The sequence below is a fragment of the Thrips palmi genome, unplaced genomic scaffold (assembly GCF_012932325.1).
Source record: "Thrips palmi isolate BJ-2018 unplaced genomic scaffold, TpBJ-2018v1 HiC_scaffold_16, whole genome shotgun sequence".
In the NCBI taxonomy this organism is placed as follows: Eukaryota; Metazoa; Arthropoda; class Insecta; order Thysanoptera; family Thripidae; genus Thrips; species Thrips palmi.
This window is the reverse complement of record NW_023144625.1, coordinates 12,084,095-12,099,892: the sequence shown is the minus strand read 5'-3', so window position 1 is coordinate 12,099,892 and position 15,798 is coordinate 12,084,095. Positions and strand designations below refer to the sequence as shown.

Genomic DNA, 15,798 nt, shown 5'->3' with positions numbered 1-15,798 from the left:
GCTAATCAGCTGCTAATGCGGCCCGTGCGGCATTAAGTGGCGGTGTCCAAAACTGGCAAAAACGAAGAACAAGAGGACAGGTCGCCACATATAAAGCCGTCAGCATTTCATTTAGGTGGTTGAATATGACCAACCAAAACTTTGTTCAATTGTCCTGCCGTCTCTTTCCGTCCCTGCGGTTTGTCTTTTCTTTTCTCGGGCGTTCCCCTTCGCCTTGCAGTGCAGCCTCGTGGCTCCGCTACCCCCTTGGTCTTGCTTCTCCAGGAGGCCCTTCCCTCGGCCTGTCGGCCCCTCGGCCCCGACCTCCACATCCCCGACCCCGTACCATCCCCCATCCCGTTCCCCCAATCCCTTTCGCCTCCCTTCCGACCCCTTCGGCTTCCGTTCGTGCCGAGCGAGCTCGCCGAACGCTCGGAGCCGAGCCGAGCACAGCCGAGCTTGCGCCCGAAGCCGAGCCGGTGGTGTCAAGCGCCCCGCCAGGCCGCCAGGCCGCGAGCCCCGCCCCCCTCTCCGGTCTTCCCCGCGCCGAGCCGAGCAGCAGGAGCAGCAGGCTTGCCACGGTCTTCGCCTGCCAGCGCGCTCAGTTCGATTCGCGCCGCGGTTCGGAGTGGTCCGTAAGCCCGTGGGCGTTCGTCCCGGCTTGGCTCGGCTCTCGTCTTGGCCGACGTGCGTCCGTGAGTGGGTGGGTGTGTTGGGTGTGCTCCGCAAGGAGTGTGGCAGGTCAAGTGTTGGCATCTGCGTGTTCGTGTGCGTGACTGTCAGCGCAGGCTTGATAGTTCATCGGCCTGGAAGTGAGTGCTGAGTGTGGTGAAGTCTTGTCCCAGGACAACCCTGCGACACAGTGTATCGCCAGGAGAAGCAAGTGCCGATTGGTGTATCAAAGTGTAGTGAAAGGTGCCTGCCAGAAAGGGATTGGATAAATTACTTCCTCCGTTCAAGTCGTCCCTTCTGCTGTCTGTGTCCTCGTCCCGCTGTTGGAGGACCTGCATGGATGCGTTTTGGCTGTGACACACAAGGTGAGAGCTGATTGGCGGTGCGGTGCTGTTCGACCCACAGCTGACTGTCCCCTTTCTCTCCCCCCCCCCCCCCCCCGCCCATCCCAGGTTCAAAAGGACAATGCCCCCTTGACCCCTTGATAGCCGCCTGAAAGGTAGGCAAAAAGCCACACTTTGTTCCTATTGGTGGGCAAAAAGAGCTCTACCCCCCTCAAGCCGGCTCTGGATCCCCCGCTCCATCTTCACTCCTTACCTCACCTAGGTTTAACCTAACCTTCCCCTCCTGTGCGTTTGACCTGGTCCTTCCCCCGGCCATGTGCAGTCTTTTGATGGTCCTTGTTGTGATTTTCCTTCTAGCGGAGCAGCAAACCACTAAAGTGGCCAACAGCCATTGGGCTTCCCTATGCTCGGTGGATCCTGCTGACATCCATGTTACATCCCATCGGCGATAGTTTGGTCGACTTTGTCGTTGTTCTCGTCTCTCTCACTCGCGATAACACCCGGCCGGCCGAAATAAATAGGGCGAGTCGAGAGATTATCACCAAATTAGTCGGCCGGGACCCGCGACTCCAGTCTGTTTCCGCCTCGCGGCTGCGGACAGCCCGTGCGCGGGGAGCAGAGTAGTTGGAGGGTGGCGTGGCGGAGACTCTTTCCCTTTCTTGGCCTCTCGATGGGGGCGCCCTCTAGTCGGGACGAATGTGCGATTGTGCCGAAGCTATGCGGCACCGCCTCGCGGTAAGCGTCGCAAGCAGCGCAAGCGGGAGAAGAATAAGCAGAGGCCGTGCCAATGCAAGCGGCGAGGCGCTTTGCTGCGCGCTTGGCGCGCTTTGCGTGGCCCTGCATTTTGTGTTCCCGCTGATCGGCTCGCTCGACGTCGAGCTTGCTGGCGACGACTGCCCTGCGACGCAGCACTCCAAGGCAGTAAGCGGTTCAGTCGCGTACCTAGAGACTTGGTTTCCTTCATGCCCAGAAAGCGGAGGGAACGATTCGGCCATCCTTGCCCGCCCTCATGTCCCCCCTTCTTGCTTCGTTGCAATTATTTGTGTGCTGCGCCGGCTGCGCCTCGCCGCGTGCTTGCAGTGTGTGTGCCGTGGTCGTTTTCAAAAAAGAGAAAGACCGACCAAACAAGACAGAGCTAGCCGGGTGGGAGTGCGGCAGGGCAAACAACCCCTTGCGTGCACGTTGCGCTCTGGTGTGCCCTGGTGTCCGTGGTCAGGGCGGGGCAGGGCTGTGACCAGATACACGCCGCAACAAGTCACTGAGCATGTCGGTTTGCCCGCGGCCACCAAGGTGGGTTCGAGTCGGTACCGCCTGGGCTGGGTCTGGGTGCGAGACGAGTTGGCCGTACACAGCTCTGGCGAGGCTGGCGGAGCTGGCGGGGCTCGCAAAACGCACTGCCAGTGAACGAACTGCACGCCTTCTTTATTTCAACTCGCGCGGTCGACTTTTATTTCGCAATTTATTATTCCGATCGCACACACTGGCCGGGCTGGCGCGGCCCTTGGCAAGGGCCCCGCGTGGCTCCGCGTAGTACTCCGCGTCCCCCCCACCGGTAGCGGCGTGGCGGCGCCGCCGGGAAGGGCAGTTGCAGTCGACTCCCTGCCATAAAACTGAGTGCTTCATGGAGTGTTTGCTTTGGTTAACTTGGTGCGTGGCTGGAGGCCACTGAGCGAGGGCTGCGGCGTATCGGCACGAACTTGCCGGAAAGAAATATGCAAAGAGGGGAGGGGCGGAGGGGCTTTGTTTTGGTGTGTGGGAGGGAGCCCCTGGGTCGCGCATGGCCGCCGTCAACCCGACCCGACCCGGGCGGTGGCGTGGCGGCGTGGCGGCAGTGTGGCGGCTCCCCGGCGGCCCCGGCGGCCCATGACCGTGGTCTGTAGTCTGCCGGCGTGCTGGCAGGGCGCCCAGGACGGCCATCCAGCCATGCGCCCGCCCCGCCCCGCCCCGCTGCTTTTGTCTGAGCGAAGAGTTTTAATTGGCGGCGCCTAATCAGCACTTTGATTTTCATGCGTGTCCGGAGAGGTCGGCGCGGGTCGAACCCACGCCTCTAGTGCCGCTTTACGCGCTTACGAAATGGACCTTTCGATTTCAAGACGCGTGTTGCGCGCAGCACGCCACGCCACTAGTGCTCCGACGCCCCCGCGCCCCGCGCCTCCGAGTGCAAATGGCTTTTGCATCGCGGACGCGTTGTGCGCGTTGTGCCCGTGGAGCAACATGCCGCATATGCATTGGTGGAAAATCCGGGGTGCGAGAGAGACAGAGCGTCGAATGCTCTGTTCGGAATGCTAGCAGCCTGCAGAGCCTAGGCGAGGCGCGGATGGGGCGTGGCGGCGTGGCGAGGCGTCGCTCGACAGACTGTATGCCCGCGAGGAATTTCAACGCCGTGGTTGCGGACGAAAAGTCGTATGTGTGCTTGTGTGTGTGTGAGTGTGAGTGAATGTGTGTGAGAGAGTGTGTATGAGTCTCAAGGCCAGTGCATGCACGGCGGGGCGCTGTGCCGGCTAACGCCCGCTAACGCTCGTACGATCGGGTGTGGGTATCTTAATCTTGTCGCCAGGACGACCCAGCCCAGCGGCGACCCAGTTGCTGTCGGCCTGCCCTGCCCTGCCCTGCCCGGCCCCACCTCGAGGTGGCCAAGGTGTGCTGCATGGTCCAACCTGGTCACCCCGTCCCCCTGTCCTCGACTCCTCACCCTTTCCCTCCTTCCTCATTAGTAGTTTGCCAACAATTAAACGAGACACATGTAAAACGCTTGGTCCCGGCCGGCCGGCATGCGCGCTGCCTTCCCTTTCTGCTTCGCGTTCCCCCCGGTCGCCCTCTCCCCCGTCGAGGCCGTCGTGTCGTCGGCCCTCTGTTTTTATTCTCTTTGACTCTGGCAGCCTCGCAGCACAATGTACGTTTGTGCGGCCCTAAGTGACTGCGGGCCTCGGCCGTGCGGGCCTCTCTGCAGGCTGACTTGGGGCACTCGTCGCTGTCTCTCTCGCACTCACGGGGCGTGCAGTAGGGGTGCGAGAGAGACAGAGCGACGTGACCACGCAGCACGGCCTCCCCTTCCGCAGCCTCCCTTGTTGTGTCTCGCCCGCCAAATACCAGTGTGCCAGGCTTTCGCCGCCACGGCCCGCACGGCCGGCAGGCAAAAAAGGCCAACTTAGTCGGGCGGGTGCGTTTGGTAATAACTTTTGCGGCGGTCCTTGAAGGCCAGCGGCGCAGGAATTCTTCGAGCGCGGCCCAGGGGCCCAACGCGGAACCTAAGGGAACCCTATGGAACCCACCGCCGTGGCTGCCTCCGAACCACCCTTCCGTCGCTCTGGCCCTCTCACACTCGTGGGGCGTTCCGTAGGGGTGCGAGTGAGACAGAGCCACGGAGCGCCGGGCTGCACCCCGTCGACGGCCGGGCCGCGCGGCCGCGCAGTAAAGTCAAAAGTGTTGGCGATAAAAGGCGGCAGGCTGGCGGCGTCACTGCAGCAGCGGACCGCAGCGCGGCGCGCGGCTCGCCAAGGTCGCGGAGGAGGCCCTGTGGGTGGAGTGGAGCGTCCATTTTCCTCCTCGTTTCGTTGACCCGCGGAGACGTGGACGTCCGCGACGTCAGCGCGACGGGCGGCACACTGGCGGCACGCGCCTCGCCGCCCGCCAAAGTAGGATGATCGCTCAGGTGTGGCTAAAGAGTAGTGTGGCGCCGCGTCGCGCCGGCCGAGCGACGCCTTATGGTGCTACGCCAGGCAGCGTCTGGAAGAGTCTCCTCTGCTCCTTCGCGCCTCCCACGGCGTGTGGACTCTCCGCGTCCGCGCTAGCTCCCACTCGACGCACATCAAATATAACACTCCCGGCGGGAGGGGTGGGGAGGGGGAAGGTACTCGTCGACGGCGACCTGTGTGGGCGCGTGCAGCGCGTGCAGCGCGTGCGCCGCCCTCCGAGTGACGTCATCGTGGGCCATAATTTGTCCCGTGCCAATAGCTGGCGCCCGCGGCGTCCCGGGGCGATTCGACGATTAACACAGCGAGCTGGCTGATTTTTGGAACCGCGCTCCGCTTGGGCTCCATTGGCGCGTGTGCTGACCGCCCTGCCGTCCTGTCTGTCTGTCTGTCCGTTGTCCGTCCGCCTCGCCGCGTTTAGGCCCACCGGCGGCGGCGCCGGGCTGTGAGTCACACAGTCACACGCCTCGCCGCGCCCAACACCGCCCTGCTGCTGTATCACAGACACGATTCCGAGAGTCTGTCTCTCTCGCACGTACACGGGACGCCCTGTGAGAGGGACCGCGATGGAAACGGCTCTCGGAATCAGTCTGCAGGACGAAACGGCAAGGTCGAAGTAATGCCTCAATTTATCCCCGTTCATTTACTGGGCGAGCCGAGTGTCCGAGCTCCGCGCGGCGCGGCGTGGTCCGAGGCGTGGTGGGGGGAGTGCTGCAGTCTGCAGTCGGTAGCGCTTGGCGCTGGCAGGGCACCCGGTCAGTCTGCCTTAATTCAAGGCCGTCCTCTGACGAGGGCTGGCTGTGCTCGGCTGGGCTCGGTCCGGCTCGGCTCGGCTTGCCGGTGTTGTGATGGGTGCACGCTCGTTCGTCTGGGACGGTAGAACCGGTAGGCCCGGAGCCCCGCGCCCCGCCGCGAAGCAGCAGGCAAGGCAGCAGGCCCGTGCCTCGGCATGTGCCATATTTGGGCATCCCCCTTAACAACTTGATGAATTTGACAGAAGGGGAGGGGCAGGTTTTGTGATGCAGACACCGAAAAAAAAATCGATGCCGATAAATGGACGGCGCTGGTCGGGGACGGAAAGGTCGCTGTGTTTTTGTTCCTGCTTCCTTATGGCCTGGCCGATGTCCTGGCCGATGGCCTGGCCGATGTCCTGGATGTCCTGACGGCGGAGAGAGGAGCCGTTGGCGTGGGAGTCCGGGGCCTTGCGGTGTGCATGCCGGCCCGGCGGCCTGGGCTGCTCGTGTCGTGTCTATGTCGTGTCGGCTTCGATTCATGACCGCCGCCTGCCTGGAGCCGTGCTGGGCCGCGCCGTGCTGGAGTCACTCCATGGAGTCCAGGGCACGCGACCTCTTTGGCGGCGTGTCCTGGCCGGGTATCGTGATGCCCGCTGCAGTCTGTCGTCCTGTCTCTCTCGCACCGCCAGGGCACTGTTCGGATGTCTGTCTGTCTGCCCTCTCTCTCTCTCTCTCTCTCTCTCTCTCTCTCTCTCTCTCTCTCTCTCTCTCTCTCCTCCTGCAGCGCACTCCGCGTGCGAGAGAGACAGTCTTGCTCGGACATCCTGCAGGCGCGGCGCGGTGGCGCGGCGGCGTCCCCCCGAAAGGCAGAATCGGGGGAATTAAGGAAATTTAATTAATGCAGATTGCACAAACCGTGGAGTGGGCGGGGCGGACCTACGAGTGTGTGATTATTATTTTCCTCTAATGAAAACGGTGTGTGAGAGGAAATAAAGGAGACTGGAGCTACCTGATCGAATTAACTCCACGCGCATTCCTTGCGCGCGCGTGTGTGTGTGAGTGTGCGTGTGAACATGGCCTACAGTGTGCGCGTTTGGGAAAAGGGGGGGAGTTGTTGGTATGTGAAGTGAGTATCTCACTGCAGTCCTGCAAAGCGGAAATAAAGACGCTTGTCAGTCGGCGGCGAGCAAAGTTTCCCCCTGCCGTCTGTTTGATTGGCCAGGCTGGCAGGCAGGCAGGCAGGCAGGCAGGCCGTGCGTTATCAGTGATAGTGCCGGTGGAAGCCAGCAAGCCGGCTATCCGACCGCGGGGCAGGCGAGCCGAGGCGAGAGCACCCCTTTGAGTTGTGTCAGCGTTCTAATATCCGCGTGGCGCCGCGTGGCGTGCCGCCCCGACAGTGCAGTGACAGTGCCGCCACGCCGCCAAGATGGATGGCCGCGTGTCCCAGCATCCCCTTCGCACCCACACTGGAAACTGGAATGCCACGCCGTAATTAGCGATCGTTTTGCTCTGCACACGACGGACTGCACGAGCGAGAAAGCGCGAGTCACCGCCGCCAAAAAAGCCGAGCGTCTGTCTCTCTCGCACTCGTGAGGAGTCCCGTAGGCCCGTGGGGGTGCGAGAGAGACGGAGCGACGATGCGCTGTTCCGAATCACTCCGCGCGTCGCCGCCATCGCCACGCCGGGCTGCCCCCAATTTTCTCACGTTTATTTTCGTTTTTCCGCCGCGCCGCTCCGCTTTTCCACGCGGAAAAGCCTTCTTCCGCTGCAGCGCGAGCGGCGCCGTCTCTCTCGCACTCGCGAGGGGTGCGAGAGAGACAGAGCGACTCTGCCCATCGGCTGCGGCTGTTTGAACTGTGAAATTTACGGTGGCTGCATCGCCTCGCCCCGCCCCGGCAAGGCCCTGCCGCCCTGCCCCTACGCTGGAAGTCTTTATTCTCCAGAGGCCTGCTGGAGCGCGGCCCCGCGGCCCCGCGGCCGGCGCTGCGGGCCTCGGCTATGGGAAATGACCTCGTTATCGGCGAGGCGCTCACACACACTCCGACACACGGACGCACTCGCACAAGCCGACGCACGGACGCACTCGCACACTGGTGCGCCGCGGCTTCTTGTGATTGGTCAATCCTGCCTTTGTGCTGGCGCACTGGCGTGCTGGCCACGTGCGTGTAGTGGCACGCCTTGCACGCCGCCACGGCACTCGTTCGGCTCCCGTGGCGGCAAGCAGCGCGGCGGCCCCCGATGCCCCGATGACATCAGAGTCGAGTTTTTCAGCTCTTTCTCGTCGTCTGCTTGCGTCCGTGTCTGTCTGACCGGCCGGCCGGCCGGGTTCGGGTCCCCCGTCGCCGTCTTTGTCAGGGTGGTGCAGTTTTTGCGTGGGTCGGTTACTGCCCGTCTGTGTGTGCGTGTGTGTGTGTGTGTGTATGCGCGCTCTGTTTGCTCAGTGACGGTGTGCATAGCGATGCGACACATACGCCCGTCCGCGCTCGCTGCCGCCGCCCTGCCGCGCCCTGCCGCGCCCTGCCCCGGTGGAGGTGGAATGCCGCCGACATTCCATGACAAGGGAATTTTTTTCGCGCTCCGCGAAGCCTGGTGCTTATTTGTTTCGTACCTTTTTGCCGTTCTTTTTCGCAGGGTTTTATGTGTGACCATACGCGGCAGGCTGCGCGTAGCTGCGCGTACACTGCAAGGAGACAATGAGGCGGGTCGCACCTGTACCCACAGAGCGCGCTGCGACGCTACCCGCCGCGTCCAGCCTGCAGACTGATTCCGAGAGCCGTTTTCGTCGCTCCGTCTCTCTCGCACCTTCACGGCGCGGCCTATGAGTGCGAGAGAGACAGAGCGACGAAAACGACTCACCAGCCTGCCGGCGGCGGCAGCTGGCCGGTGGTACCCGTTGTGGGACACTGTGACATTCCGTCGCGCTCCGCGTTACGACCGCGGTACGGCCGCGCCGGGCCTCGGGCCGCGAGCCTCTACGCCGTAAACCCCCAGGCCGCAATGAGGCAACAAAAACCTTTAATAGTTCCCTTTTTCGGCCGCGCTTCTGGCTGGAACGCGGCGCTAGTGTGCGCGACGCACGGCGACGCACGGCGGCGAGAACAGCGAGAGCGAGAGAGACAGGGTTGCTCTGATGACCGAGTTTGACGGGACGGCGACGTGGCCGGCCGTCGTCTGCTTATGGAGGACGATTTCCCTAGCGGCAATCGTAGCTAATTCCACAGTGCAGGGCCTGGCGCCCTTCGCCGCGCCACCCCGTCCCGCAGTGACCTCTGGCGAGCCAGTTGGCGAACGCCCTCCCCCTTTGTACCCCCTGCCCCCCCCCCTTCCGCTCCAAGGCGGCAATCAGTCTTCGTCAGGGCCGCGGGCTGCCTTTTGGTGTCCGGGGGAGGGGGGGGGGCTTCACCTGCACGCCGAGCGACGCCGAGCGTGGAGACGGCGCTGCCGCCTCGCCGTTTGCTTCCTCCGCTCTAAGCTGCGACTCTACAGCGTAATGTATCCCCGGGCCACGATGTGGAGTGGCTTGGTTGGGCGTGACAGGGACAGGGCGTCGCCGGCGTTGCTGGCGTTGCGTCCCTTGGCGCCGCAGCGCTGCCGGAGCACTGCCGGAGCCGCGCCTGCTATCCGGGCCGCCTGGAGCCTCCAGATGGGAGATGGGATACACATGTTAACCGGGGTTGACGTTTGCTCCAGTCACGCCACGCCACGCCACGCCGCGCCCGGAGCGCCACCCGCCGAACAGGAACATGCCGAATCTGGAATCGGCCGGAACCGGAACGGTGTTGCTGCAAAGCGACACGCTGGTGGCGCTGCGGAGCGGTGATTCTGAACTTCGCTTTCGTCGCTCTGTCTCGCTCGCACTCGTGAAGAACGGCGTGCATTGGTCAGCGCGCTGCAGGCTGAGTCCTCGCTTTCGTCGCTCCGTCTCTCTCGCACTCGCGGGGAGCTTCGTGGCGGCGCGAGAGAGACAGCGCGACGAAAGCACTGTCCCGAATGAGGCTGCTAGACGCGCCGCGCGCCGCGCAGGCAACCCGACCCGACCCCGAGGCTCGCAGTGGAGGTGACTGACTTTGGCCAAGTTTCTGCCGGCCTCTGCGATCCCATCCGTGCGTCCTGAGGATCACGGTCACGGCTCCAGTGTGTGTGTGTGTGTCTGTGAGGGTGTGTCGGTGTGTCTGTGTGAGAGAGTGTGGCCGCGTTGCCATGGCAACGTGGCGCTGCTGGTCGCGACGAAAAGGAGAGAGGGAGAGGGGAGGCTGGGGCTGGGGCTGCACTCGGTGTAATAAAGTCGACCCCTCAACCGAAGAAACGAACAGGACGCATGTACGTGAAACATCAAGCCGGTCTGTCTGTCTGTCTGTCCGTCCGTCCGCCCGTCCGCGCCGTCGCGTCTCTTTGTCTAAAGCCCGGACGAGACTTGTCCCAATCCGAACGCCGCGCTCCGCGCCCCGCATGTGACGTCTGGGAGTCGTCGGGGGAGGGAGATGTGATGGGCCAAGTCGGCGACTTGGAGGGAGATAGCGTGGAGCGGCGCGGAGATAGAGAAAGGCATGCATAGGAAGCGAAGCGACGAAGCGACCGGCCTGCCACACTGCACGGCCTGCACCCCGCCGCCCCGCCCTCGCCGCTGTCTCTCTCGCACCTGCACGCCACGCCGCGTGCGTCCGAGAGAGGCAGGGCGTCGAGCCAGCTGCCCCGCCATGCACCCTTCGGGCCCTACCCGTCGGGCCAGCGCCGTCGCCGCCTCGGGATTAGTATGCACTTTGCATGCCGACGGCGCCCCGCCTGCCTCGGCGCGGCCTACACCGCGATATACCGAGTCCGAGAACGGGGGGATCGAAAAGGGGCGCGGCCGGCGGCGGGGCTCGAACCGCGGCCTCCACGGGGCGGGACGCCGTTCAGTGTGGAAGTGTCGCAAGCCGCGCAAGCCAGCATATAGAACGACGGACGGCGCCGGGATGGCGGTGCGGCGGTCATTGCCCTCGCGCCGCGCTCTCCTCGCGGTGCGTCGCGGTGCCCATGTCAGCCAGGCGCTAGGCGCGCTAGGTGTGACAATGCCCTCGTTGACGGCTGATCCCCCCCCCTCTCCGCCATTTCTCTCTGATGACACCGACACCATATGGCGCCGCACATTCCGGGCCTGTCGCGGTGGCACGGTGATGGCCTGGTGCCCCCGGGGCCTCCGTGTCGCCACCACACCAGGCCGTCGTGGTCCGTCTCTGCCGCGCCTGGCCTGCGACTCGTACTTGACCGCCTTCCGGGAGCGGCTCGGCGTGCTCGCGGCGCGCGCGATGCGTGCCCACCGCGCCCCGAAGCAAGCAGCGAGGTAGCGACAGCGTGGGACCGCAGTGCTTTCGTCGCTGCCTCTCTCGCACCCTCATGGGATACTCTAGGAGTGCGAGAGAGGGAGGTTGCGCCGCGGTACGCGCGGCCCGTGACCGTGACACCGTGACAGCGTGGGTCTCCGCCTGCGCCAGCGCGGCCAGCGCGGCCAGCGCTCACGGCTCGTCAGGTGTTCGGTGCAGCGCGGCGAACAGGTTGCCGGCTGCCTACCCTCCGGGGGCGGCCGGGCTGGGCGGCTGGCTGGGCTGGGCGGCCTCGCCGCGGGGCAGGCAGGCAGGCAGGCAGGCAGGCAGGCAGGCAGGCAGGCAGGCATTGCTGGCGCTCCACCGTGCCGAGCGCGTGGGCGGACCCCGGTGACGACCAGTTTGTGTGAGTGTGTGTGTGTGTGAGTGCTCTTGTGTGAGTGTGTGTGTGTGAGTGTGCGACGGCGCCGAACCGCGGAATGCCGGGGCTCGCATACCAGCCGGGTAATAAATGGGATTAAAACTCACACAGCCCCCGCTGCGCGCGCTGCGGTTTTTTGTGTGTTTTGGTAAAAGGCAGCGGCGTGCCGCGTGCTGCGCGGGGCGAGCAGAGCAGGCCGGGGAGGCCCGTCCGCCCGTCCACCCCCACCCACCCCCGCGCTCATCCGCGCTCCGCGCTTCTCCTCCAAGTCCCCCGGGGTGGAGGCCGGCCGGCCGAAATTAAAACCGCGCCGTGACGACGACGACTGCCATTGAGAACATTGAAAAACAGCGCGCTGAGGAAATCCCGCTCCCGCGCCACTGGCGATAAAATAAAATAATAACAAAAGAGGCGCGTGCGGAGGGGGTTGGCCGTGTGACGTCACAGGGACGTCGAATTGGCGCCGCGTCACGTGGTTGGTGGACGGGACTGGAGAGCGAGCGTTCCTCTCCCGCGGCGACGTTTATGATGAAGATATCGTGTCGCGATTTCATTGGCCGAGCGGCGGAGCAGGAGGGGTGGGAGTGTGTCTGTGGATTTGCGTTTACGAGCGCGGGCCGCCTCGTCTGGGCTCTTAGTGTTCATTCTGTTCATTCTGTTCATCGTGCGGGGCGGCTGCCTTTTATTGCATCGCTGTCTGTCTGTCTGCTGCTCGTCTGTCGCGCTGTCTGTCGTCTGTTGCTTCTGTTCTGTCTGTCTCGTCTGCTGTCGGTCGCTGTGCTGCTGTCTGTGTCTGTCTGTCTGTCTGCCTGTCTGTCTGTCTGTCTGTCTGTCTGTCTGTCTGTCTGTCTGCTTCGCCGGTCTTTAGCCCTGCCAGTGACTCTTGGGCGGTGATGCTGGGCCGAAGTGCAGTGCAGTCTAATTCCAGGTTACTGCAATGCTGCAGCTGCACATTTTGTCCGTCTGTGTGTCTGTGTGTCTGTCTGCCGGTTTCCCCACAGTTGCCCTCAGTACTCGAGATAATCTCCCCCTAATCGACCAGTTATTGCTTCATTTTGTTGCTTTCTTTTCTCGGGTCCGAATCCGTTCGAGTTCGAGTCGTTCGCGGCCGTCTCGGCGTTCACAGAGTCGTGTGTGTGTTTCGAAAGGCGGGCCGACCTGGCCGACCTGGCCGGCCGGTTGGCCCACTGCAAAACGATTCCGCACGGCGTTTCGTTGTTCTGTCTCTCTCGCGCCGTCACGGAACGACCCATATCATTGCGGGAGCGACAGAGACGAGAGCTCCGTTCGGAATCCGACTGCCGGCCTGTGGCACTGGGCACTGCCTCGGCCGGCCTCGGCCCATGTCGGTACACGGCGCGCCCACACTGGGAGTTGTGTTGACACGCGGAAGTATTCATCGGGCGCCCCACCCCGCTCTGTTTGGCTTGGCTCGCCAATCATAACACGGTGTTTGCACGTGTAACCTTTCATGCTGGTATCGGCCGGCGTACGCCCGGGCCGAGACGCCGGTCGGCCCGAGACTCCGGCGGGGACGGCGCGCTGACATTTGGACTCAGGTGTGGCGGCTCGTTTGCTGGAGCACACCGAGGAGAGCATCGAGGATGAGGAGGGCCTGGAGCGGTCTGGAGAGCGTCCCAGCCGGCCGGCCGGCCGGTGTGTTACGTAACGGCCCCGTGCCAACGCCCCACCCCGCCCCGCCTCGCCACGCCGCCGATCGTAATCCGCGCATCATGAGCTTCGTGCTGCACGCGCCCCTCGCGGCCCGCGGCCCGTGGACCGCCCCTCCCCCTATCTTAGTTTAAGTTGCATTATGGGCGCCACTCCGCCACGGCGCGCCACGGCCCCGCGTTGAACGCATTCTGTTTCCCTCCTTTATTCGCAGCACAGCGCAGCAGCGCTCCGAGTCGCTATTCGCAGCACCGCCCGCCCCGCCCCGCGCTGCGCTTCGTGCCTGACCCTTTGCAGTTATTTAACGTGCCGTTTCGTATCTAAAGCGCTCCCGGCGCCGGCCGTGGCGCCTGCCGCTTGCCGCTGCTCGGTAATGAGGACGCTGTTTGAAAGTTCACACGTGCAGAAGAGGGCGGCGGCGCTTCGGGCTGGCCGGGCGCTGCACTGTAAGCTGCACCTTGATGGCTCACGGCTCGGGCACGGCGGCGCTCTCTGCGGCGTCGGCCCGGACGCCCTGCAGGATGCAGCAGGATGCTCCCCGCGAAGGCGACACCCTAGACGGAGGCAAAACAAGCTCCCGTGGGAGCTGTTTGAGAGTCTGCCGGCGTCCAGCCTCGACTGACGACGCCGCCGACGCCGTGGCCGCCGGAAGTGGGAGAGAGAGCGAGAAAGACTCCGCCCCCTGTCTCTGTCCGACTGCAGCGCAGCTGGAGGGCTGGAATCGGGAATCCGGCGCCGCATCTCCCTACTCTATCTGAAACGCCGCGGGGGAATCCTTGATTTGGATTGCAGTTTGGGGCCCTGTCTGGCACTGCCCCGACGACGGCGAGCTCCGACGCCTTCAGCGACGAGGCGGGGGGAAGGGGTGGGGGCACGGCTCACAACGCCAACGCCAAACGACTGCGTGGCCGCGGCCCGGCGGTGTGGCGGTGTGGCGGTGCGGCGTGTGGAAGACACTTAGACATGCGGCGGAGCCCTCGGGGGTTATAACGGACCGCCGGCACGACTCGCGTCCAGACTGTCGCACTCGCACTCACGCAGCCGGCCGTGTCGCCCGCACGTCGCGCCTCGTCGCACCTGATTGGCGTTTAGGGCGGCCAGGCCGTCGCTCTGTCTCTCTCACACTCCTCCGGAACGGCGCGCGAGAGCGACAGAGACAGAGCGACGAGAAGCATCGTTCGGAACGAGCCTTCTTGGCGAGCTGAGGTCGCAGAGTGCGCGCTGCTCCGTAGCTCCGCGTTGCGTTGCACTCTGCGCCATTTCGCCTCCATTGCCGCGTGTGTTGTTCTTGGCGCGGGCTGTACACTGTACGCCGCAGCGCGTCGGCGCGACGACCACCACGACGACCACGACGACGCGCACCGCGCTGCTTTGGCGCTGCCCGCTCACGACCCACGCGGTCGACCTGCCTGCCCGCCTGTCCTGCCTTCGCGGACCGCAAGGCGAGGCACCGCGAGGCACGGTGGGGCCAGCTCGGCCATTCCGGCTCAACTGCAGCGAAACGCACTCAATCTTTTCTCTCGCTCGCTCACTCACACGCAGCAGGGTGGTCGATTTCGCAGGCAGTCATCAAGCGAATTCTCCCGCGCCTCTTGGCTGGGACCTCTCGGCTGGGGCCCGGCTGGGGCCTCTCGGCCGGTTGTAAACGAAGCCAGCCGTGACGTGTCGCTGGCGGTGGCGGCGTGGCTGTCACGCCGTGAGCACCACAAGCCGCCCGGCCCGCACGGCCTGCACGCTGCACCACAAGGTGGCCGTGGCGGCGGAAGGAGGCTCGCGTGACGCCACCTCGGCGGGCTTATCTCCCCTCCTGCTGCAGGTCGAGCAGTGTGTCTCGGCGGTAATGCACGACCTGCAGCGGCTCGGGCCGTGTAGGTATCCCAGGCGTCCCAGGACACGGTCCCAGGACACCGTCTGGGCACCGTCCCTGGCTGGACACCGTCCCCCGGGAGGTGTGGCATGTCGATCACATCAGAGGCGGCTACGCTTGCTCGCTTATCGTGCTCCTCGGCGTGGTACTCCAGCCGGGCCGGGCCGGGTCGGCCGGGTTCGCTGCTGCTCGGCGGCCTGGCTGGGGCGCGGCCGCGCGGCAGAGTGCCGAGGTGCTGCTCGCCTCGCCCACGCCCTGCAGGCCGTGCTCGTGCAGGCCGTGCTGGCAATGCACTGCCTTGGGGGTCAGTCACCCCGGGGACAACAAACTCCTCGGATGCGTGCGCTGCGGCGGCGGCTGTGTGTCAAATTCCGCGTCCAAGTCCGCGGTCGAGATCGCCTCCTCCGCGACGCAGAGTCTATTTATGGCCCCGCGGCCCGCCCCGCGCCCCGCGGCCGTGCTTTCGTCCTTTCGGCGCGTCGCGGGGCGCCACCTTGCGCCGCCGTGCAGCACGGCGCGGACAATGACGCCATTCTTGGAGGAGGCGAAGAGCGCGGGTGCCCCTCCAGCCCCGCCAGCCCCGCCAGGCAGCCGGCGACAAGGGCCGGGGGCTGTTTGTCTTAGTTAGGCCCGAGGGGGGCAGGGCCGGCAGGGCCGGCAGGGCGGGCCAGGGGGAAGCATGGCCTGGATCTATTTCTCATCCGGGCGGCTCGCGCGCGGATTGGCTGAGCGAAAGGTCACGCGCTTCCTGCGCCGCTCTGCCTCTCTGTTTGTCGTTCCTGCGTTTCGTTTTTTCGAGGCTGGAGCTGATTGGAGGGCCTCGCGGCGCGCGAGGAGTGGCCGCGGGCGGGGCCGCACTGCCGCACTCGGCGAGCCCTCGACGGCCAAGCACCGTTCGGGTCATGCAGGTACTCGTGTAGTACTTGGCAGCAGGACAAAGGGCGTGCTGCGCCGCGCGCCCTCACACACTCACACACGCGCGCCTGCACGCGCGCACACTCACACACACAGACTCACACACGCGCGCGTGGGTCGGCAAGGGTCAGCTCAGATAAGCGCGCGTGCCTGCCGCGTACCTACACAGTAGGCTCGCGCAACGATTCGACAGCGGCACA

General features: G+C 64.7%; 1 protein-coding gene across 1 annotated transcript in view; it reads left to right on the top strand.

The window, feature by feature from the left end:
• The first annotated feature begins 572 nt into the window (after positions 1-572).
• Positions 573-15,798, top strand: part of LOC117642894 — a 161,868-nt gene continuing 146,642 nt past the window's right edge. The window contains exon 1 of the mRNA XM_034381518.1: positions 573-1,016. The gene's annotated coding sequence lies outside the window, so the exon portion shown is untranslated. The remainder of the gene's footprint in view (positions 1,017-15,798) is intronic.